We start from the raw sequence: 23,185 nt of genomic DNA on the forward strand, positions 1-23,185 counted from the left end.
GGATAGCATTTGAAATGTAAATAAAGAAAATAATAATAAAAAAAAAGAAAAAAAAAATCTCAAACACTCATTATAGCTTAATACCAAGTTCTTTGTCTCCGTTATCCTGATTTATATTGTATAATACTACTGCTTATAATCACCTTTTGTACAACAAGCTATGAAATAATCTCATTCTGGATAGAAGACATTATTGAAAAAGGTAAAATATAAATTCTGGCAAAGCTGTGGAGAAAGGAGTATTTTAGTACCCTGTTGGCAAAAGTGCAAAATTGTATAGCCATTATGAAAAACAACACAGCCCTTCTTCTTTTTTTATAATCTTTAATCTTTTTTTACAGTCCAGTTATTTTTCCCCTCCTGGTCCACCCTCCTATAGTTCTTCATCTCATTCATCCTCACTCATCTCCAAGAGAATGTCCTCCCCACTCATTCCTACTACTCCACCCCCAAATCCACCAGGCTGCCCCACTCCCTGGGGCCTCATGTCTCTAAAGGGTTAGGTGCCTTTTCTCTCACTGAGGTGAGACCAGGCAGTCCTCTGCTGTATATGTGTCAGGTGCCTCGGACCAGCCAGTGTATGAGAGATGAGAGATGGCTCAGTGTCTGAGCGATCTCAGGGGTCCAGGTTACTTAAAACTTCTGGTCTTCAAATAGGGTCACCTTCCTTCCCAGCTTCTTTTAGCCTTTCCATAATTTAACCACAGGGGTCCCCAGCTTCTGTGCATTGGTTGGGTGTAAGTATCTGCATCTGGCTCAGTCAGCTGCTAGTTGGGAATCTTGGAGGGCTGTCCTCATGCTAGGCTTCTGTCTGCAAGCGCAGCATGGCATCAGTAATAGTGTCAGGCTTTGGAGCCTCCCCATGAACTGGATACCTATTTGGACCTCCTTTCTTTCAGTCTCTTCTCCATTTTTGTCCCTGCAGTTCTTTTAGACAGGAACAATTCTGGGTCAGTGTTTTTGACTGTGGGATGGCAACCCTGTCTGTCCCACCACTTGATGCTCTGTCTTTCTATTAGAGGTGAACTCCACAAACCCCCTCTCCCCACTGTTGGGCATTTCATGTAAGGCCTCTCCCTTTGAGTCCTGAGCATCTTTCACCTCCCAGGTTTCTGGAACATTCTAGAGGCCCCCCCCCCAACCTCCCACCTTCTGAGATTGCATATTTCCATTCCTTCTGCTGGCCCTCAGGACTTCACTCCTGTTCTCCCCCCTCAATACCTGATCTTGTTCCTGTTTTCTCTTCCTCCACCCATTTTCTACCAATGTCCCTCCCTTCTTGTGCCCCCTCCCACACTGGGGTTGCTTTCTTCTCTCTCACAAGTGAGATTGAACTAGGGCCCTTCAGCTAGTTAACCTTGAGATCTGTGGATTATATCCTGTGTATTTTGTACTTTTTTGGCTATTATCCATTTGTTAGTGAGTATATACTGAACATATCCTTTGGATCTGTGTTATCTCATGTAAGATATTTTCTAGTTCCATCCATTTTTCTGCAAAACTCATGACGTCCTCATTGTTAATAGCTGAATAGTATTCCACTGTGTAAACAAACCACATTTTCTGTATGCATTCTTCCATTGTGGAACATCTGGGTTGTTCCCAACTTCTGGCTATCACAAATAAGTTCACTATAAACATAATGTGACCCTGTGGCCTAGTGGGACATCTTTTGGGTATATGCCCAAGAGCGGTATAACTGTGTCTTCAGAGAGATCTCTTTCCATATTTCTAAGGAATCTGCAGATTGATTTCCAGAGTGGTTGTACCAGTTTGCAATCTCACCAGCAATGGAGGAGTGTTCCTCTTTCTCCACATTCTCACCAACATGTACTGTCACCCGAGTTTTTGATCTTAGCCATTCTGATTGATGTAAGGTGGAATCTTAGGGTACTTTTGATTTGACTTTCCCTGATGACTAAGGGCTTTGAACATTTTTTAAAGTGCTCCTGAGTCATTTGAGATTCCTCTGTTTAGTTCCATCCTACATTTTTTTTTTTTTTTATTGGTTTGTTCGGTTGTTTGGAGGTCAAATTCTTGACTTCTTTATATATTCATGATATTATCCCTCTTCGGATGTGGTGTTAGATAAGATTCTTCCGCAATCTGTAGCTTTTTGATTCGCCCTATCGACTATGTCCTTTGCCTTACAGAAACTTTTCAGTTTTATTAGGTCTCATCAATCAACTCTTGATTTTAAAGTCTGAACAATTGGAGTTCTATTTAGGAAATTTCCCCCTGTGCCAATGAGTTTGAGCTCTTTCCTCCTTTCTCTTCTATTCGGTTCACTATATCTAGTTTTATGTCGGGGCACTTGATCCACTTGGACTTGTGCTTTGTGCAAGGTGACTAATATGGATCTAATTTCATTTTTCTAAGTACTGGCTGCCAGTTAGACCAGCACCATTTATTGAAGATGCATTCTTTTTTCCGTTGTATATTTTTGGGTTCTCTGTCAAAGATCAAGTGTCCATGAGTGTGTGGTTTTATTTCTGGGTCTTCAATTCTATTCCATTAACCTGTCTCAATAACAATACCATGCAGTTTTTTATTACTACTGCTCTGTAGTATAGTTTGAGGTCAGGAATGGTGATTACCCCAGAAGGTTTTTTTTTTTTTTTTAATTGTTAAGAATAGTTTTCACTATCCTGAGTTTTTTGTTTTTACATATGAAGTTGAAAACTGTTCTCTCCATGTCTTTGAAGAATTGTGTTGGAATTTTGATGGGCATTGCATTGAATCTGTGAATTGCTTTTGGTAGGATGGCCAATGTTAATCCTACCAAACCATAAGCATGGGAGATCTCCTCATTTTAAGAGGTCTTCTTTGATTTCTTTCTTGAGAGACTTGAAGTTCTTGTCATACAGGTCTTTCACTTTTTTTTGGTTACAGTTACCCCAAGATATTTTATATTATTTGTGACTATTGTTGAAGGGTGTTGTTTTCCTACTTTTTTTCTCAGCCCATTTATCATTTGTATAAATGAAGGCTACTGATTTATTTGAGTTAATTTTATATCTTACCTCTTTGCTGAAGTTGTTTATCAGCTGTAGAAGTTGTTGAGAAGAATTTCCGGGGTCACGTAAGTATACTATCATATAATCTACAAGTAGTGATAGCTAGATTTCTTCTTTGTCAATTCGTATCCCCTTTATCGCCTTTTGTTTTGTTATTGCTCTAGCTAGCACTCTGAGTACTATATTAAATAGATATGGGGAGTGTGAGCATCTATCTATCTATCTATCTATCTATCTATCTATCTATCTATCTATCTATAAACAAGGATATAACAAATAATATCCTTGTTTCTGATATTATTGGGATTACTTCTATTTTCTCTCCATTTAATTAATATTGGCTGTTGGTTTGCTGTATATTGCTTTTATTATGTTTAGATATGGATCTTGAATTCCTAATCTCACCAATACTTTAACATGAAGGAATGTTGTGTTTTGTCAAATGCTTTTTCAGCATCTAATGAGATGCTTATGTGATTTTTTTTTCCCTTTGAGTTTGTTTATATAGTGGATTACCTTAATGCATTTTCATATATTGAACAAACCTTGCATCCCTGGGATGAAGCCTACTTGATCATGGTAAATGATGGTTTTGATGTGTTCTTGGATTTTGTTTGCTAGAATTTTATTGAGTATTTTTGCATCAATATTCCTAAGCGAAATTGCTCTGAAGGTTTTTTTTTTTTTTTTTGTAGTGTCTTTGTGTGGTTTAGGTATCAGAGTAATTGTGGCTTCATAGAATGAATTAGGTAGTGTTCCTTCTGTTTATATTTTACAGAATAATTTGAAGAGTGTTGGTATTAGTTCTTTTTTGAAGGTCTGGTAGAATTCTGCACTAAAGCCATCTGTTCCTGGGCTTTTTGGGGGTTGGGAGGTTTTTAATGAAGTCTATTTCTTTAGGGGATATGGGCCTTTTTAGATAATTTACCTCCGCTTGATTTAACTTTGGTATGTGGTATATGAATAGAAAATCATCCATTTCATCTAGATTTTCCAGTTTTTTTTTTTTGGGTATATGCTTTTTTTGTGTATGGGATCAGATGATTTTTTTTTTGAATTTCCTCTGTTTCTTTTACTATGTCTTCTTGTCTCTCTTTTCATTTCTGATTTTGTTAATTTAGATACTGCCTCTGGGCCCCTTAGTTTGTTTGGCTGGGGGTTTGTCTGTCTTGTTGACTTTCCAGAGAACCAGCTTTTGGTTTTGTTAATTCTTTTTATCATTCTATGGTTTTAGATTTGGTTGACTTTGACCCTGAACTTGACTATTTCCTGCCATCTACACCTCCTGGGTGTGTTTGCTTCTTTTTGTTCTAGGGCTTTCAGGTGTGCTGTTAAGTTGCTGGTGTAGGATCTCTCCAATTTCTTTATGAGAGCACTCGGAGCTATGAATTTTCCTCTTTGCACTACTTTCATTTTGAGCCATAAGGTTGGGTATGCTATGTCATCATTTTTATTGAATTCCAGGAAGTCTTTAATTTCTTTCTTTATTTCTTTCCTTAATAAGTTATCATTGAGTAGAAAGTTGTTTGGTTTCCATATCTATCTGGGTTTTCTGTTGCTTTCATTGTTATTGAAATCTATCCTTAGTACATGGTGATCTGATAGGATGCATGGGATGGTTTCAGTCTTCTTGTATCTGCTGAGTCTTGTTTTGTGACTGATTATATGGTCAATTTTAGAAATTGTACTAAGAGGTGCTAAGAAGAAGATATATTCTTTTGTTTTAGCATGAAATATCTTGTGTATATTTTTTAAATCCCTTTGATTCATAACCTCTTTTAGTTTCAGTGTGTCTCTGTTTAGTTTCTATTTCAATGACTTGTCCATTGATGAGAGGGGGGTGTTGAAGTCTCCCACTATTATTGGGTGGGGTTCAATGTGTGTTTTGAGCTTTAGTAAAGTTTCTTTAATGAATGCCCCTTGGGGCATAGATGTTCAGAATTGACTTATTGGTAAATTTTTCCTTTGATGAATATTAAGTGTCCTTCCTTATCTTGCATGATAACTTTTCATTGAAAGTCTATTTTTTTCTTTTCTTTTCTTTTCTTTTTTTATTATTTTCTTTATTTACATTTCAAATGCTATCCCAAAAGTTCCCTATACCCTCCCTCCACCCCTGCTCCCCTACCCACCCACTTCTACTTCTTGACCCAGGCCTTCCCCTGTTCTGGGTCATATAAAGTTTGCAAGACCAAGGGGCCTCCTTCCCAATAATGGCCGATTAGGCCATCTTCTGCTACATATGCAGCTAGAGACATGAGCTCAGGTGGTACTGCTTAGTTCATATTGTTGTTCCACCTACAGGGTTGCATCCCCCTTCAGCTCCTTGGGTATTTTCTCTAGCTCCTCCATTGGGGGCCCTGTGTTCCATCCAATAGCTGACTGTGAGCATCCACTTCTGTGTTTTCCAGGCACTGGTATAGCCTCACAAGAGGCCTCTATATCAGGGTCCCTTCAGCAGAATCTTGCTGGCATGTGCATTAGTATCTGGGTTTGGTGGCTGATGATGGGATGGATCCCTGGATGGGGTAGTTTCTGGATAGTCCATCCTTTCATTTTTGTCTCTGTACTTATATCCTTTCATAGGTATTTTGTTCCTTATTCTAAGGAGGAATGAAGTTTCCACATGATGATCTTCCTTCTTGGTTTTCTTGTGTTTTGCAAAATGTATCTTGGGTATTCTAAGCTTTTATTGTATATTAGGATGACAACACCTGCTTGTTTCTTGGGACCATTTGCTTGCAAAACTTTTTTCTAACCTGAGGTAGTGTCTGTCTTTGTTATTGAGGAACATTTCTTGCATGCAGGAAAATGTTGGATCCTGCTTCCCTATCCAATCTGTTAGTTTATTATTTTCATTCTCTCTCTCTCTCTCTCTCTCTCTCTCTCTCTCTCTCTCTCTCTCTCTCTCTGTGTGTGTGTGTGTGTGTGTGTGTGTGTGTGTGCGCTGATTAATATCTCATTTTTCCTTTGGTAAAGATATACTCCTTGTGTTAGAGTTTTCCTTCTAGATTCCTTTACAGGGCTGGATTGGTAAACAGATATTTTGCTTTCTCCATCTATGATCATTGAGAGTTTTGCAGGACATAGTAGCCTGGACTGGCATTTCTGTTCTCTAAGGGTCTCCATGACCTCTGTCCAGGCTCTTTTGGCATTTAGTGTTTCTGTTGAGACTTCTGGTGTAATTCTGATAGGTCTGTCTTTATACATTACTTGGCTTTTTCCCCTTACAACTTTTAATATTCTTTCTTTGTTCATTTAGTGTTTTGATTATTATGTTACAAGAGGATTTTTTTTTCTGGTTCAATCTAGTTGGTGTTCTATAGGCTGCTTGTACATTCATGGTCATCCCTTTATTTATGTTGGGGAACTTTTCTGCTATCATATTGATGAAGGCATTTTCCAGTCATTTGAACAGGAATCTTCAGGCACTTCTATTCTTATTATTCTTAGATTTGGTCTTCTCATTGTATCCTGGACTTCCTGGATGGTTTTGATTCAGTGTTTTTTATGTTTTCAATTTTGTTTGACTGTTGTGTCAATATCTTCTAAGGTATCTTCTATGCCTGAGATTCTTCTGTCTCATGTATTCTGTTGTTGATGCTTGCATCTGTAGTTCCTGACATCTTTCTAAGGTTTTCCACTACCTGGGTTGCCTCCATTGTGTTTTCTTTGTTGTTTCTACTTCCACTTTTAGGTCATGGCCTGCTTTGTTCAATTCCTTCACCTGTTTCACTGTGTTTTCCTGTTTTTTTTTTTTTTTTTTTTTTTAGGTTTCTTAACTGTTTATCTGTATTTCCCTATATTTCTTTCATTGAGCAATTTAGACCCGCCCCCCTAAATGATCTATTTTCTTCATTAGNCCCCCCCCCCTAAATGATCTATTTTCTTCATTAGATAGGATTTTAGTTTAGCATTCTGGTTTTCAGGACTGTTGGTATATCTAGGGCTTATTATGGTAGGAGAACTGGGTTCTGATGATGCCAAAGTATATTGACTTCTGTTGCTAGGGTCTAGTACTTTCCTCTTATCATCTGGTTATCTTTGGTTTTAGCTGGCCTGGGTGTTTCTGTCTGGAATCTGTCTCATGTGTTCCTGTGTTGCTGCAGATCTCCTAGGAGGCCTATGGCCCTGGATGTAGCAGATCTCCTGGGAGGCCCTCAAACTGTTGGGTCTTCAGAGGAGCAGACAAACTGATCAACAGCTCTTCTTAAATAACATAAATGTAGAAGTGCCACATGGTCATCTATTGACTATTTACCAAAGCAAATAAAATCAGTATATCACAAAAATGCAAACCATTTCAAAGAAATCACTCTTTGTAGTTGTTCTCATCTTTCTTCTTAAAAAAATTATTAGTTTCAACATTTCTTTTTTTTTTTTTTTTTTTTTTTTTTTTTTTTTTTTTTTTTTTTTTGGAGACAGGGTTTCTCTGTATAGCCCTGGATGTCCTGGAACTCACTTTGTCTCACTTTGTAGACCAGCTGGCCTCGAACTCAGAAATCCACCTGCCTCTGCCTCCCAGGTGCTGGGATTAAAGGCATGCACCACCAGCACCCGGCTTCAACATTTCTCTTAATAGACTGTTTTGTTTTATTTTATATATATATATATATATATATATATATATATATTATATATATATGCATGTGTGTGTTGTATGTCAGAACAAGTATATATATATATATATATATATATATATATATATATGCTAAAACATTTGTCACTTCTTATGGTAAAACAGTCAGTCATTTCTGCTAGCTTTTATTCTACTCATATTTCTTGGACGTAGAAAGATTGGATTGTATTCCATTTATCCTTCATAACAACTAGAGGGTGGTTTTTGACAGCATATTACAGAAGACTTTTATTTTAAAGTTGTGATCCTAATCAAGTTTATTATGTATTCAGACACTAATTATACTCTTTAGTGATTTATTACACTTGTAGGCATGCAAATTTCAGTCTCCATATGAGAATAAGAAATCTTGATTTTCTTGTTTGACAAGGGGTTAGGATAGTTTTTTGTAAGGATACCAGCGAGAAGCTGTGATTGTCATATGAAATCAAAATTTGCTTCAATATAAACCATACCTCCTTTTGGGAATATTGGCACTATGGCAAAGTGGACCTATAGATGTTGGCAAGAACCACATATTTTATTTCACGACATGATCTGGATTTGGGACAATGAACTGGTAATATTTTCAGCATGACCAGAGAAACCCAGGGATTTCTGGAAACTTATTTTTCTGGCCAAAGTAGAAGGAAGGATATTATCTCTTTAGGCTATGTTTTGGACCACTTATTCTAAGCTACTATGAAAAGTCATTTTAAAGTAGATTTTGAAAATTGCTTTATAGCTTCCACTGGCAGTAGCTTTGAAAGTACATTTCAAATATAATTATAGCTTGTAACCTAACGCTTCATGGTAGAATAAAAACCATGCCTCTGAATAAACAACGGTTTCCTAAACTTAGAATATTTTTCCTGTTCTTTTATTTCTTTCGTTTTTTAATTGGTTAGGATTTAGAATATGTAGGTGAATAGTGCCATTCAAGTATTTTCTTTGACTCAACTAACTTTTTACTGGAAATTAAAAACTATATAATATTCCCTAGTTCCCATTTCCTCTGAAATAATACAAAAATATTGGTGATAAACTCTTACTAGTTTTATTTAAATATTTTTGATCATAAATATACATGTGTAAAGAGTGTGGTTTGAGCATATGAGTATCATGCTTATGGATGCCAGAAGAAGATATCATGTCTCCTAGAACTGGAATTACTGGCAACTGTGTATCATGCGGTGTGGGTGGTGGGAACCAAACCTTAGTCTTCTGCATGAATAATATACACTCTAACCACTAAGATATATTTTCATTTTGATTTACCCTGCGCTTTAGAAATTTTATTGAAATTTCGCATTACCTTGTTCATGTTTTGACCTGTTTTGGAATATTTATAGTATTTATTATTCATTCATTTTTTCAATATTAGGGACTGAGCTCATGGCTTTGGACATGCTAGCAAGTGTCCTTCATCTCCTGTCTTTTAAAGCCCCTCCAAAGAAAATATTTGGGTCCAGATCTAGCCTTCACCATATTTCATTTCCTTTTGATTCTTCGTCTTATACACAAAACAGACACATATTTTCATACAGCTCTTAACAATTTTTGAGTCCCGATGAAATCTGTAAACGTATCTGTCTTTTCCATATTTCTCAAGGAATATGTCTGTGTAATCTAATGTGCTCAACAAATACTTGAATCTGACCAGGATGTTAATACAAAGGAAATGACCGTAATTAATTTATCATGTTGACCATGGCACTCAGCTCTGCTGTCTTCTCCTTCATGATGTAGTATACTTAGGCTGTTGCTCAGCCTTCATGTTCCCTCTGAGTCACACTTTCTGTATGTTGTCTTAAAGGTCTTTAAACTGTTTATGGGTGAGGAGTTCAATGTTTGCTCTGAATACCTTCAACATTCTTATAGAAAACCTCAAGAACAGATACAATAGGCAGTTTAGCTATGGATTTCCTTCAGATCAAACATCCTCATCATATGTTTCTTAGCACTATTTTATTTTAATATAAAATACAGGATTTTTGACCAGTATGTATACTAAATGAGAGGTATAGACTGATCAGAATGAGAAATCTCATATTTGAGTAGTGGGTAAAATATGTGTCATGCATTGTATCTTGATTGCCCAGCATCCTTTAGAGCCTAAATTCTCAATTCCAGAAGCCTCAGTAGGCAACACACTCTGTATTAACCAGTTACTGTTCAAGCTTTTCTGCCAGAAAGAATTGTTTTTCTCCTTCCTTTCTTTTATGTTAGGTGAAAAATTAAAAATACAGAGACAGCTCCTAATATACAATGACCCAGCCTACAATTGTGCATTCAGTAGAAACAATACTTTGAACTTTTACTTTTTCTAAAAGATCTGCAGTTCCTGGTCAAACAACTGTGATGAGGAATTCTGTGGTGTACTGCATATGCCTGAGCTATGATGTTTGATAGGTCATATTTGTTAAATACATTTTGATTTATGTTGGTTTTAACTTAATAATGAGTGAATCAAAGCTACTCTAATTCAAGGATTATCTGTATTTTAGTAGCGTTATTTCTTATTCGAAGCCATAATGGCTGGAGTAGACACTGTATTTTCTGTATATATTCCCCACTGTGAGCATCGTGAACTAATTATTACTAATGTGTATAGTGGAATATATGATTTATTTCATTTTGATGTTCACGTTAGGGAATAAGTAGAATAACATTGTTTCTTCTGTGAAATGGTCTTTACTTTTCCTATTTTTTGAGAAACATATACTTTATGTTCTTGAAATATAGTTTGAATTAAGATATTTAACCTTTTTAGGATCATGATCTTTAGTTGAAATAGACACTGAAAACTTTTGTGGTGTCTTTTGTACCTGTCAGCTGAGTTTAACCAACTGAAAGCTTTTGAGTAAACTTCAGCCAATTTGCTACTTCATTAAGTTTGTGCCTAAGTCATTACATATTTTTATGCGATCAAGAAATAGAATTGGGTAGAGCATAATTATGACAGAGAACTACTAATTAAATTATGATAAAAGTTTTGAGATATATATATCTCCTAAAATGTGAACAGATATATACAAAGCTAAGTTTCTTAAAAATGATAAGAATTTGAGCTACAGAATCAGAACAATAAAGTAAAATAAGATGAAAATTCAAAGCAGAATATTAGCAAGTTCTTTATTTATTTTTATCAAGTTATAAATGATATCTGTTTCTTGTCACATCCAATCAGAAAATGAAAGGCCATTTCCCATAAGATAAGCTAAGATGTGCCTTCCTGATAAATCAGAAAGAAATTTCTCTAATATTTCTTCAAAAACTAGAAAATTTAAAAAATCTGCCAACTAGTATCATAAAGATGTTTCTACTATATAGAGAAAGATACTAGATTTTGCAAGACAAATGCCCGCTCTGTGTGATGATGTCTTAGTGAAATTCTTTGGCATAAACGCAATGACTGTGATACTTGGGATACGCTATGGTTTCTGAGAAATGTTGGGATGGGGACAAGAGGAAGCATTTGTTAGATTTCAAGAGGAAAATGTTTTCTACAACATCACACTAAGACAGAACTAGCAAGGACACGGAAGGTGCCACCCAAGTCTAGCAGAGACCTATGTGGTTCCAGGAAGCCTGGTAGTGAAGATTGAACTTCCAGGGATGTTAAGTTTCTCTTCACGCCAATGGAAACAGACTCCTCAGTATTTTCTCTTTTACGAAGCATTTTTGTTGTTGTTATTGTTACCAAATGGCAGGCTTTAACATTCCACATCTTAATAATTGCTTGGTACAAAGTGCTTCCTTATTACTGGTTAAGAGAAGGACCAGATGCAAGTCAAACAGTTTTTCTTTTAAATTGAAAATGTCCCAATAAAATATGCATGAGAAGATTTTATGCTACCTCTATGTTGACCAAAACATATTACAGTTAAGTTTATATTTGATATTTTTATATCAAAAAACAAAACCCATGTTTAATATATATTAAACATGGGTTTTGTTTTTTGATATATTCATTTATTTGAACTTTAAAAAAAAAATCCCAACAGCTAACTACTACTTTTGTTATTGTTACTCCTTTTATTTCAAATTAATAGCTAGTAAGTTGTGCAGTTGGGACTTGAAACTTGGTTTCTTGGTTCCATCCAGCTATCATTTTGTAATTTTTGAAATATGTTTTCTATTTTCAGGGAATGGTTTGAGAAATCAAAGGACTTAAGCCAAAGAAATCAGCTACTTCTTCAAATGAGCTAGAAGTAGTTTTCTTTCTCCTGTGGCCTCCTGGTGAAGAGTAACAGTTTTTAACTCATTGGTATTAGGGGAAAGGCCATTCCCAGCTTTTGTCTGAAATGTACAGATATCAAATGTAGGCTTTGTCTAGTCATGCTAAAATTCAAGGTGTTTATTTAACTTCCGGGCATTGTCTTTTGAAACAAAGGGTGATTTATCTTTACTTCTCAGACTCTGTTTGAGGAAAGATTATGGGATTCATGTCAGATTCTCAAATCTAGGGTGAGAATGCATTTAGTGATCACTCTCTCAGGTCCTCGTCACTCAAACACTTTTAGGCCCTCCTAATTTCTAAAGCATTTTCTCAGTACTCCCCATAACTGACTTCAGTCCTTTTCTCTCTTTTCTTATGTACTACGAGGTATATAAGCTATATTCGCTATCAGAGAACCAGCAATGATGTGCTCTTTTCTCAGTCAAACAAACAAACAAACAAAACAGAAACTTAAGTTCAAATAATTTTCATTTTAAGGAAACGAAAGACTACGAATCTCTCTAAGTAACAGTGATAGAAAGATGCCTGGACTACATAAACTTGGTTTGGTTTTTGGACCTATTTTACAGAATAACAATGGTCTCAGAAGATAGAGGGATATCATTATTATTTCTTGACTTAAAAATAGGAAGACAAATGATGTTCCTAATTCTTTCTAGGGTTGACTCAACTTATCCTCCAAGATTTGATAATTTTTAGGTTTTACTAGGACTTTCATGGACTCTTCTTGTAAAAACAGTGGCCAACGACACTTAGTATGGATTTACTGAGAGCTAGTCATCAGTCCTCATATTCCTTAAACATTTTAATTGCATCTGGTTTTGTTCCACTACCTTTACATTCCACGTGAGGAGCTTGTGACAAGAACAGATACAGAAAACTGCTTAAGTTCTTACATTTAGGGAGTGTGTGAGCTATGGTTTGCAGTGAAGTGGCTCAGCTACGTGGACAACATATATAACCATTAGAGCAGCGCTGTCAGTAGAACGTTGTGAGCTGGTAAAATTGTCTTATATTTCTTCTGTCTGTTATCAGAGCCTGGGCCTAAAGTAGAACATTTCAAAGTTAGGCCGTGGAACCAGGAACATGTGTTTGAAAACTCATTCTACTTTAATCGTTTCAAATTTTAATAATGTCATGTGACTATTGTCTGTCTAATAAGATCAGGCATTCAGACTTAGACATTTCTCTTTAGAAAATGATCTAAGGGGACGGCACTGGACCAATTTACCTCATTGAAGGATGTGGATGGGACTGGTGCTGTTTATATGCTAATTCCACTCACCTGGGAGGGGCTTCCTGTGAACCAATCCCCTAATGAATAAAAGAGCCAATCACTGGGAGAGTAGGCGGGACTTCCAAGTTGGATGGAGGACAAGAGAAAGCAGGAGAGAGTTGGCCCTCTTGGAATGGGGACGGCAGAGGGGTAAGATGTAGCTGTTTCCCTGGTGTCATGGCAGATGATTTGCCACTGCAGGAATCAGATTTTAATAAGGCTTATAAGATTAGGATTTTGTTATTGCAGCCAGAGTTTGGGTTACCATTGTTTCTGAACTAAGTTTGTGTTGTGTTTTTCCTTCACAGAAGGGCTCATCAGTGTTCAAGCGAGAAAGGTATGGTAGCTAAGTATGGGTTGGCCTGAGGTGCGCCACAAAGGTGGTGAGGGATTTGAAACATGGGGCTGGTGTGGTAGCGACTCTCCAGTGGGAAGCTAGCGAGCTGGGTGGAGAGATTGTGGAGGTCTGAGTCAGAGTCTCCACGAGATAAAACAGGTTGGCCACGGCCCACCAATTGGTGCATAAAACAGGTTGGCCACTGCCCACCAATTGGTGCATAAAACAGGTTGGCCACTGCCCACCAATTGGTGCATGGCTGGCCACCTGGGCAGAGGCACAAGCATACGAACGTGCCGGCTCTACTTTTATTATTATTATTATTATTATTATTATTATTATTATTATTATTATTATTTTCCGCAACAGAAGGGTAGAGGTTTTCAGTGTTATGACTCTTAAGTGATGTTTGAAAGACAACCAACCAGGTTAACATCCTAACTCTATGTTAGCAGTCACCATGGTAGTTTGAATATACAGCATAAGTCTTCCATGTGTTTCATTGGTCTCAAAGCTATACAGTGCATTATAATAAAAAAAGCAGTGATATGATATGATATTTGCTAATACTAATGAAAGTTAGGGAAGTATCTGCCATAAACAGCTTATACACAATTACAATTACATTTCCTAATTCTTTATGCTGCAAATCATAAAGCAGATATAATTCGGGTTTCTGGAAATGCTTCTGCCTGAGCCATTTTTAACAATTACACAGATTACTACTTCTTGAGAATGTTTCTCTGTGGAAAATTGTCAGGAATTCCAAGAGATTATATCTATGGGTTTGTCACAGCAATACTATAATCCTGGGACTGCTTTCTTGTAGAAGAAATATGCCTTCTTTAGTTAGCCTTTTTATTTTAGACAGTTTAGAATTATAGATATTTATAAAGCATGGCCTGTTCTTAAGGGGGGAAATAGATTCTTCCTGTTACACAAGTCTTATAACAAAGTGATTTATTTGCTCTTTGTCCATTATACATAAGATCCCCTGGGACTGTAGTTACAGATGGCTGTGCACTGTGGTGTGGGTGATGAGAACTGAACCTGGGTCCTAGGAAAGAGCAGCCAGTGCTCTTAGCTTCTGAGCTATCTCTCCAGCCCTTGGTCCATCATTCAATAGCAGGACTGGACTGAATAGTGAACAGGATGGCTGTCCACTTATTTATTTATATTTACTAATTTGTTATTAATTAATTGTTTTTATTTAGCTTGCATGTATGTCTATGCCCCACTCTGTGCCTGGGCAGAAGTCAGGAAAGTGTATCAGAGTTACAGACAGCTGTAAGCCACCATTTGAGTGTTAAGAATTGAATACAGACCCCGTGGAAGAACAACTAGTGCTTTTAACTGCTGAGCCACCTCTCTATTCTCTATTTATTTATTTTTTTCATGTGTATCTTACTTTAATTAAAATATAATTTCTTTCTACTCCTCCCTCTGCTCTTGTGACCCCTCCTACATTAATTTCCTCCTTTTATTTCATTATTTTTGTTACATATGCACACATAATCACATATGCATAAATATATAAATAAACCTCTTGAGTCCCATCAGTGTTGCTTGCATGTATATGTTTTCTGGACTGGCTACTTGGTATTGCATAATTAGGAAGCTTATCCCTAGGCAGGAATATTTCTCCCAATCTTGTGCTTAGCATTCCTTGATTACTTAATTCTTTGTCTATGACTGGGCTGTATGAAATTTCTCCTTCTATGTTAGCACGACTGTTGACGGTATATTTCTTCATGTCTTGTTTAGACAGCTATATCGTTATGGTGTCACGTGTGAAGCTTCTCTGTCATTTTTAGGAGACACAAATCTCAAAACAGACTTTCTGTTCCTCCAGCTCTTCCAATTTTTCCAATCCTTCTGCTCCCCAACCCCCTTTTCCAAGATGTTCCCTGAACCTTGTATGCTAGGTTGTGGCTGCATCATTTTGGACAAGCTATTCCAAGATCAGTTGTCCTCTACATTTTAGACCAGTAGTGCTCTTCTGTAATGCTCGGCATCAACAAAGAGAAGTTTCCTTAATGAGAGATAAAAGGTACGTGATGATGAGCTATGTGTCAGGACTTCCTTTTTAAAATATTTTTTTAAAATGTCTTACTTTATTTATATTTTATTATTATTCCATAGAAGCTTGTTTTCTAATGAGAAACCCAAAATGTATTAATCTGAACATGAGGGGAGATGGGTAGGAATTGGGAAAGAGGTGAAACAATAATTGAAATATATGAGGAGCGAAGTCTATTTTCAGTAAAGAAAAGAAAGATAAGTATTTATTTTACAGTTAGATAGGATACTAATGTAAAGTAAGAGTAGTAGATTTTCTTCTGAGATATGTAACCTTGCCTGCTGCAAGTGGTTGGCTTACAGTACCATGGTTGTTTTTCCTCATGTTGAGAGGCCCTTAAGTCAAATTGGATAGCTGCTGCTTAGCATAAAAACGCAAGTCACTTTGCAGCTTTAGGGTTATCTTCCATTTCTGGTCATCGTGTGGTTCACATTCAGGACAGCTAGTTTGGACAATTGATTGTCTCTTGGCAGCCTGCGTAACACCCTCCAATCTTATGGAAGCTAGTCCTCATGGAGGGGAATTTAAGATGTAGATTCTTCCAAGTCTTGGGTCCAGTGTACATGGTGTCTTCAGCCGCAGTGACTAACATTCAACTTCCAGGAGGCAACCAAGGAAAACAAATAACCTATATTGTTTGTGAGTCTCTTGGACTCCCCCAACAACAATTTGGAAACAAGAGTTTCTCTTGCCTAGTAGTGTAGTGTTTGTAAGATAGTCTGTGACTTTTGGGGGATGCATTATCACTCCAAGTGGCAAAACTTCATTTAAACTACATACATATGAATACATATACACTCATATGCATTGTATCTAATTTTTGACAAATATAAAATAATATAGTTATTTATGACTTTTTCAAATAGCATTCCTATTATTGATCCTCTTTTCCTCTCTTTCCTAGCCCAAGCTAGATTCGAACTCACCACATAGCCCAGGCTTACCTGAAACTCGGTAAACATCCTCCTGCTGTAGCCTCTCAAGCACTGGGATTATAAGTGAGAATTACCACACTCTGCTTGTTATCTATTAAAAAATGATTTCATGCTTGTTGGGAAGCCACTTGTACAAATATTTGCACGAAAGAAAAATATCTATGGAATGTATGAAATGATGGCTACTTCCTAGTATTTCTACTTACATGTTATTTGGACTGAAGAATTTTTAATTTTTTTTTTTTTCTTAGAACCACACTTACACTGAAAAAGCTCAGCTTCTTGTAACAGTGACTAGCTAGGAAGTAATTGAATTTCACTTCCACTCATTTCCTTAGGGGGCATCCACTACCTTCTGCTAAAATTCTCTGTGTTAATCTGTTATGCTTTCAGAGCACTGGAGACTGGATTTTTGTCATCTAACCTTGTTGTACTAAATACGCAGAAATACCTCCTTAAAACTAACTCCATAAGGATTATGTTCCCTTTGACTTAAATTTCTGTTTTCATGGTATTTTAGTTCAAGCGATTTAACTCCTATATTAAAGAAGTATTTTTACTAATTTGGCTTAGGTAAACCTTGATTTATATAGATGTGTATTTTTAAAAAAAATACCTGTAACTTATTCATATTTGTGATCATTTTATACTTATGCTCTATTTCCATCTTAGGTGTTTTTTAATATACAACCATCCATCATTTCAAAAGCCATTCAAACGAGGTGGGTGGTATCTGTTTCTCTTTAAGGACATTGGTGCTTCAGGAAGTTGGTTAGTGAATTAGAAGGGTGAAGGGGCATTCCAGTAGAGGGTCATTTTGCTTCCTGTTGCATTCTTCTCCTGTCTGATAAAGAACTCATGGGATAGGTATCATGGACATCACTACCTATTTGTAATGTTTTATCTTCATCTTGAGTTCTGTATTGAGGAAACTATAATTGATAATGCTTTATTCTTTCACTCATGGTCTCTATCAAAATCACATAAAATAATAAACTATAATAAAACATAAAATTTAATATTGCAAAATTACCTCTTTTATTGGACATATTGTTACATGGCTGTAATTTTTGTCTTAAGTGTCAAGGGCACTTGTACTTTAGCTTTCATAAACTCACTAAAATGAGGACAAACATTTAAAAGTAAAAAAAATTATTACATGTCGTTGAAATGTCCAGACTTTCAGCAAATATCATTTAAGTTTTTCTTATAGAATAGCTATGCATATGCATTTATAAAATATTAAAATATTGTAGAAAGCAAATATATCAGTGTTTGTCACAATATACTGAATCCCCACCATAGTTTCTGTTATTAAACAAATTGCTTTTCTTTTTTTGAAGAATAAGTTTTTTATTAAGAATTTTATTAATTTACATTTAAAGCGATATCCCTCTTCCCTATCCCATCTCTCCTCTCCCTGTCCCCTTTGCCTCTATGAAGGTGTTCCTCCACCCACTCGCACCCACTCCTGCCTCACTGCTCTAAGCATCCCCCATACGCTTTTCTTAATAATAAGCTTTTTCACAGTAAAATTTTACTTTTTTTCTTAACTAAACAATTTGTTATTTCGGTGTTTATATGTTATTTAAATAGTAAGAATTTTATTTCATGTACATATTTGTAAGTTTTTATTTCACCCAATGATCCTTTTCTTCTATTTATTTATTTATTTATTTATTTATTTATTTATTTATTTATTCATTCACTTTACATGTCAATAACAGTCTCCCTTTCCTCCCAGTCCCTGCCCCCTCATGCGGCCCCTCCCCTCATCATCCAACTATCTTAATGTAGGAAACCATATACTTTGAAAGCTCACTGAGTGCAGTGCCACCTTTTCCAGGAATGTGCTGAATGTGGAGAACGTAAGGTTGCTGTTGAGTACTGCCAGCTTACCTTAACCTTGCTTCTGCCTTTAAAATCAAATTGCTAATGGATTCCAGGAGCTAGCAGATACGCCCTCATTTCTTTATTGGTTCCAAGGAATTTATTTCTGAGGTCAGGCCTTGATAAGAAGAGACAAGGGGTGCTAGGTACAGTCAGTGTAATAGTGCTTAATGAATTCATTTTTCAAAATGAAGTTAAACAACCATGTTTATACAAAATGTTTGCCAAGCAAAACTGAATGCCATTTTAAGGAGAGATATGAAAAATATATATCCCTTGACTCTTAATTAAAAAAACAAATACATCACTTTTCTTATTTTAAAAATTCCTGTTTTTCTTACTATAAACAAGAGAAAATACAGAAAAGCAAGAAAAAAAAAGAAAAAATTCTTTGTAATCACATCATACATTGATAACTGCTTACACTGAGTATTTATTCGGAAAATAGGTTGAGATATGTTAGGCTCATGTGGAATTTTGAATTAGTTTCTCATTTTAGATCTTGCTGCATAATTCCTTAGTTACATAGAAAGAAGTTCCGTTGTGAGGAAGAGATTTCCAGATCCAGCCGTTCCAAGCCTTACACCACCAAATGCAGCTTTTTGAACAGAACAAGGAAAGTGCTTTCCCAGGCTGAGGAAACTGACACCTGAAAGGCTATAGCTAATTTCAGCCAGAGTCTTTATGGCTTAAAGGATAGACATCTAATTCTCACAGTTCTGGGGAGTAGGCTGGCTCATGGTGACCCCTCTCTTCCAAATGTCTCTCCTCTCATTATAGCCAACAGGGCAGAGTCAACAAAACATCATTTTCCTGGTTTCTTTTTCATGAGATAGCCTATTCCATTCACAACTACACATCACATTCTGGGATTAATTATATACATTCCAAAACCCCCATCACCTTGTATTATCACAACAGGAAGTATAATTTGAACCCGTGACCGATGGGCTACACAAATGTGTAGTCCATAGCATGAAGATACCAAATTAGAGAAGGGATCACAAAGAACCACCCTCCTTCATAGGTCTTCTAAGCTATGAACAATTGGTTCGGAGTCATGAACCCTCAAATGAAGTGCACTTGGGAAGTCAACTGTGACCCCAACACAAGCTTCTTCAGTTTAGCAACAATGATGTCAAGGAGCAGAGCTCCCTTCTTCTGTTTCATATGGGAATGCGAATATTCATACACTTAGCAGTTACCCAACGAGTTTGAGAAAAATAAACAACAGGATGAGAAATGCAGTCCGTTTTCGTTTTTTCCTTGCAAGATATAAAAGCCCAGAAAACAGAGAATAAAACCCTACAAAATGGAAAATACAGTGCACTTGGAAAAATACTCATGCCTGAGTTTTAATAATGAACAATTAGGTGGTTAAACAATTATATGAATAATGTATGCTCACTATTACTGTTGTGTGGCAATGCCTTCTGTACTTGCCATTCATTTTGGAAAAACAAATGAGGCAACGAATGTAAAAGCCTTTGCAGAATATATGCTTTAACACCAGTGCTAATAGTTATTGGGAATAATTTGAAAATCATGTGGATTCCTGGTATGCTTTTCTCAGTTGCTCATTTTGAACACATCATTTGCTTCTGAGGTTTTTAGGGTTATGAAACAAGTAAACATTTTAAAATTACTTTCTCCAGTAGATGTTTTCCCTCTAGTGGTTGCTGTGGAAATCACATGAAAAATGTCTAATGTTCAGATGAAAATGAAGCAGACCAAACGGGACAGCAGACGTTCTGAAATATTGAGGCAGCAGTATGATGTATATAGAGAAATGATCTAGATGTGTTTTAACTTTATCCTACGACACACAGTTTTTTTTTTTTTAAATTAGAAAAATTCTTTACTACTTTTATCGTATTTAGTGGGTTTCAGTGAAGACAGGGATTAAGATGTCTGATGTTCATGAGGAACAATGAGACCATCCACTCCCTACTCCCTCACACATGGGAAGCACATTTACTAACAGGCACCTACTGGTTCTTCCCCGATTTTCTGATCTGGCTTCAAGTCCAGCAATAATCTCTGTTGTCTCTGCTATTAGTTTACTCCAAGAAAGCTGAGCAGAGCTTCCATGTGTATATGTGTATTTGCTCACTCACACTCTTATCTCCCTCCTTCCTTCCTTCCCTCCCTCCCTCCCTCCCTCCCTCCCTTGCTTTCCTCTCCTTTAAAAAATTTAGTCTCTCATTCTGCTTTTCTGAAGCCTCTCCTAGATTCCTCTCCACCTTGGTTCTATGCATGCTGACATCTTTATCTCCTCGTCTCTGCATTTATCTGCCATTCGCTCTGTTTTGGCACCATCTGCACATTGCTACTGCACCCTATGGACCATGTGCTTGCAGATATTACATAGCTCAAAGAGACCTTTTCTGGCCAAATTAACATAATAGGTGTTGTGAGTTATTTTCATCACTCTGTCTAGTGTTTTAACTGCAACACTCTTACCATGATCCAAGTTTCAGCATTATTTTTTTTCAGTTTTTTTTTTGTTTTGCTATTGATGTATTTTTTTATTAATCATTTTATTCATTTACATTTCAAATTATATCCCCCTTCCTGGTTACCCCTCTTCAATCCCCCAAGTTATTCCCCCTCCCCTTTGCCTCTATGCCAGTGCTCCCCCAACTCACTCACTCCTGCCTCACACCTGTAACATCCTATTCATTAGGGAATCAAGCCTTCATAGGACCAAGGGTCTCCCCTCCCATTGATGTCAAATAAGGCCATTGTCTTCTACATCTTTATCTGGAGTCCTGGTTCCCTCCATGTATTCTCTTTGGTTGGTAGTTTAGTCCCTGGGAGCTCTGGGTGGTCCAGTTAGTTGATATTCTTCTTATGGACTTGCAATCCCCTTGAGCTTCTTCAGTCCTTCCCCTAACTGTTACATAGGAGTTCCAGGGCTCAGTCTGATGATTGACTGTATCTGCATCTGTATTGGTCAGGTGCTGGTAGAACCTCTCAGGGAACAGCTATACCAGGCTCCTGCCAGCAACTGCTTCTTTGCATCAGCAATAGTATCCAAGGTTGGTGTCTGCAAATGAGATGGATCCCTAGGTGAGGTGGTCCTTGGATGACCTATCCTTCAGTCTCTGTTCCATTTTTTTTTTTTTTGACCCTGTCTTTCCTTTGGACAGGAACATTTCTGGGTTTAAAATTTTGAGATACATGGGTGGCCCCATCCCTCAACTGGGGGCCTTTCCACTGGAGGAGGTCTCTACAGGTTCTATCTCCGCTCTGTTGGGTATTTCAGCTAAAATCATCACCATGGGCTCTTGGGAGCCTCATGCTTCACTGGAGTCTGGGACTTTCTAGTGTCTACCCCAATTCCCCATCCCTCTCTGCTATATGTTTCTATTCAGTTTCCTGATCCTCTATACTTCGCTCCTGTCCCTTCTAACACTGTTCCTGCCCCCCCCCTCCCAACAGCTTCAACTGATACAGAAAGACTGAAATAATTTCAGCATTATTTAATGTTTATTAACTCACTGTGAGAATGGGCCCCAGGATATAATATTAATGAATGGGTTTTATTTGTTTAATAGATTTTCTGAAACCCTACAGAGTTTTGATGCTCTGTTTTTGTTGAGATTCATTCCTCCATGGTGGAAAACACTAACATCTTCATTAAATTCCCATTCAGATGAGGTTTGTTAGAGTTTTACAATTCTTTATTTATAGCCATTCCCATTAACTCATTAAATTTTAAACACGAGGAAAAGGCTTAGTGAGATATTTTTAAAGCATATAATATTTTCAGTCTTCTTTAATTAATCTAAATTGATTTTGATTTTAGTGAAATTCAACTTCTTATATCTATCTGTGTAATCTGTATAATCTAAATTAAAGGAATTTTTAACTGACTTTATAATTTCATTTTGTTCTGTGTTCCATAAACACTCATATATGTGACCACATCATAGTATCTTCTAGCCTTAATAAGTGAGTATAAAACAAAACTTAACCTCCTATCAAAGGCTTACTTTTTCATATAAATTATTAGTTATTTCATAATCTCATAAGTGAATACTGATTTTATCATTTCTATCTCTTTCTCTCTCCCTCCAACTTTCTGTGTCTACTCAGTGCTTTTTCAAATGTATGACTTCTTCTTTATTCCCCCCCCTCTCTCTCTCTCACACACACACACACACACACACACGCACTCACACTCTGAGTCCATTTAGTCTTGCTCACATGCATGAGTTTAGAACTGAGTACTTGAACCTGGATAACCTATCAGAGGGCACGTTCCTAGAGAAGATTTTATCTCCTCTCAGGAGACAGTGATTGCTTGTAGCTCTTCAGCTAGGGATGGGGCCTCGTAAGATTTCCACAGTTTGTATTGGTGTATGAACTGAAGTTGTCATTATGCTTGTCTGTTTAGGTAACTATAGTTTTGCAATTTTTATGGGAGCACTTTCCCAGTCTTGCCTCATCTTGGCTTTGGGCTCTTATAACTTTCAGCTTCCTCTTTCAAAGTTTCTTGAGCTTTATGTGTAGGCCTCGAGTTGTAGATGTATCAGTTGAGGATAGGCACCCAAGTATGAGTTGTTCTCAAGAAAGCCAACTTGATAGTGGTTGACAAAGTTTCTTTTAAAGGACATTTTATTTATATATTTCTATATACATATGTACACACACAGATTTTATATATATATATATATATATATATATATCTTTGTGTATATACACAAACACATATATATACACATACACACACATACACACACACACACACACACACACACACATATATATATATATATATATA

General features: G+C 36.6%; 1 protein-coding gene across 1 annotated transcript in view; it reads left to right on the top strand.

Annotated features, from left to right (window-relative positions):
• Positions 1 to 23,185, top strand: part of Gpm6a (glycoprotein M6A) — a 251,554-nt gene that overhangs the window by 34,955 nt on the left and 193,414 nt on the right. The gene's annotated exons all lie outside the window — the stretch shown is intronic.

Source organism: Mus pahari, chromosome 19, assembly GCF_900095145.1.
Source record: "Mus pahari chromosome 19, PAHARI_EIJ_v1.1, whole genome shotgun sequence".
NCBI classification, from domain to species: Eukaryota; Metazoa; Chordata; class Mammalia; order Rodentia; family Muridae; genus Mus; species Mus pahari.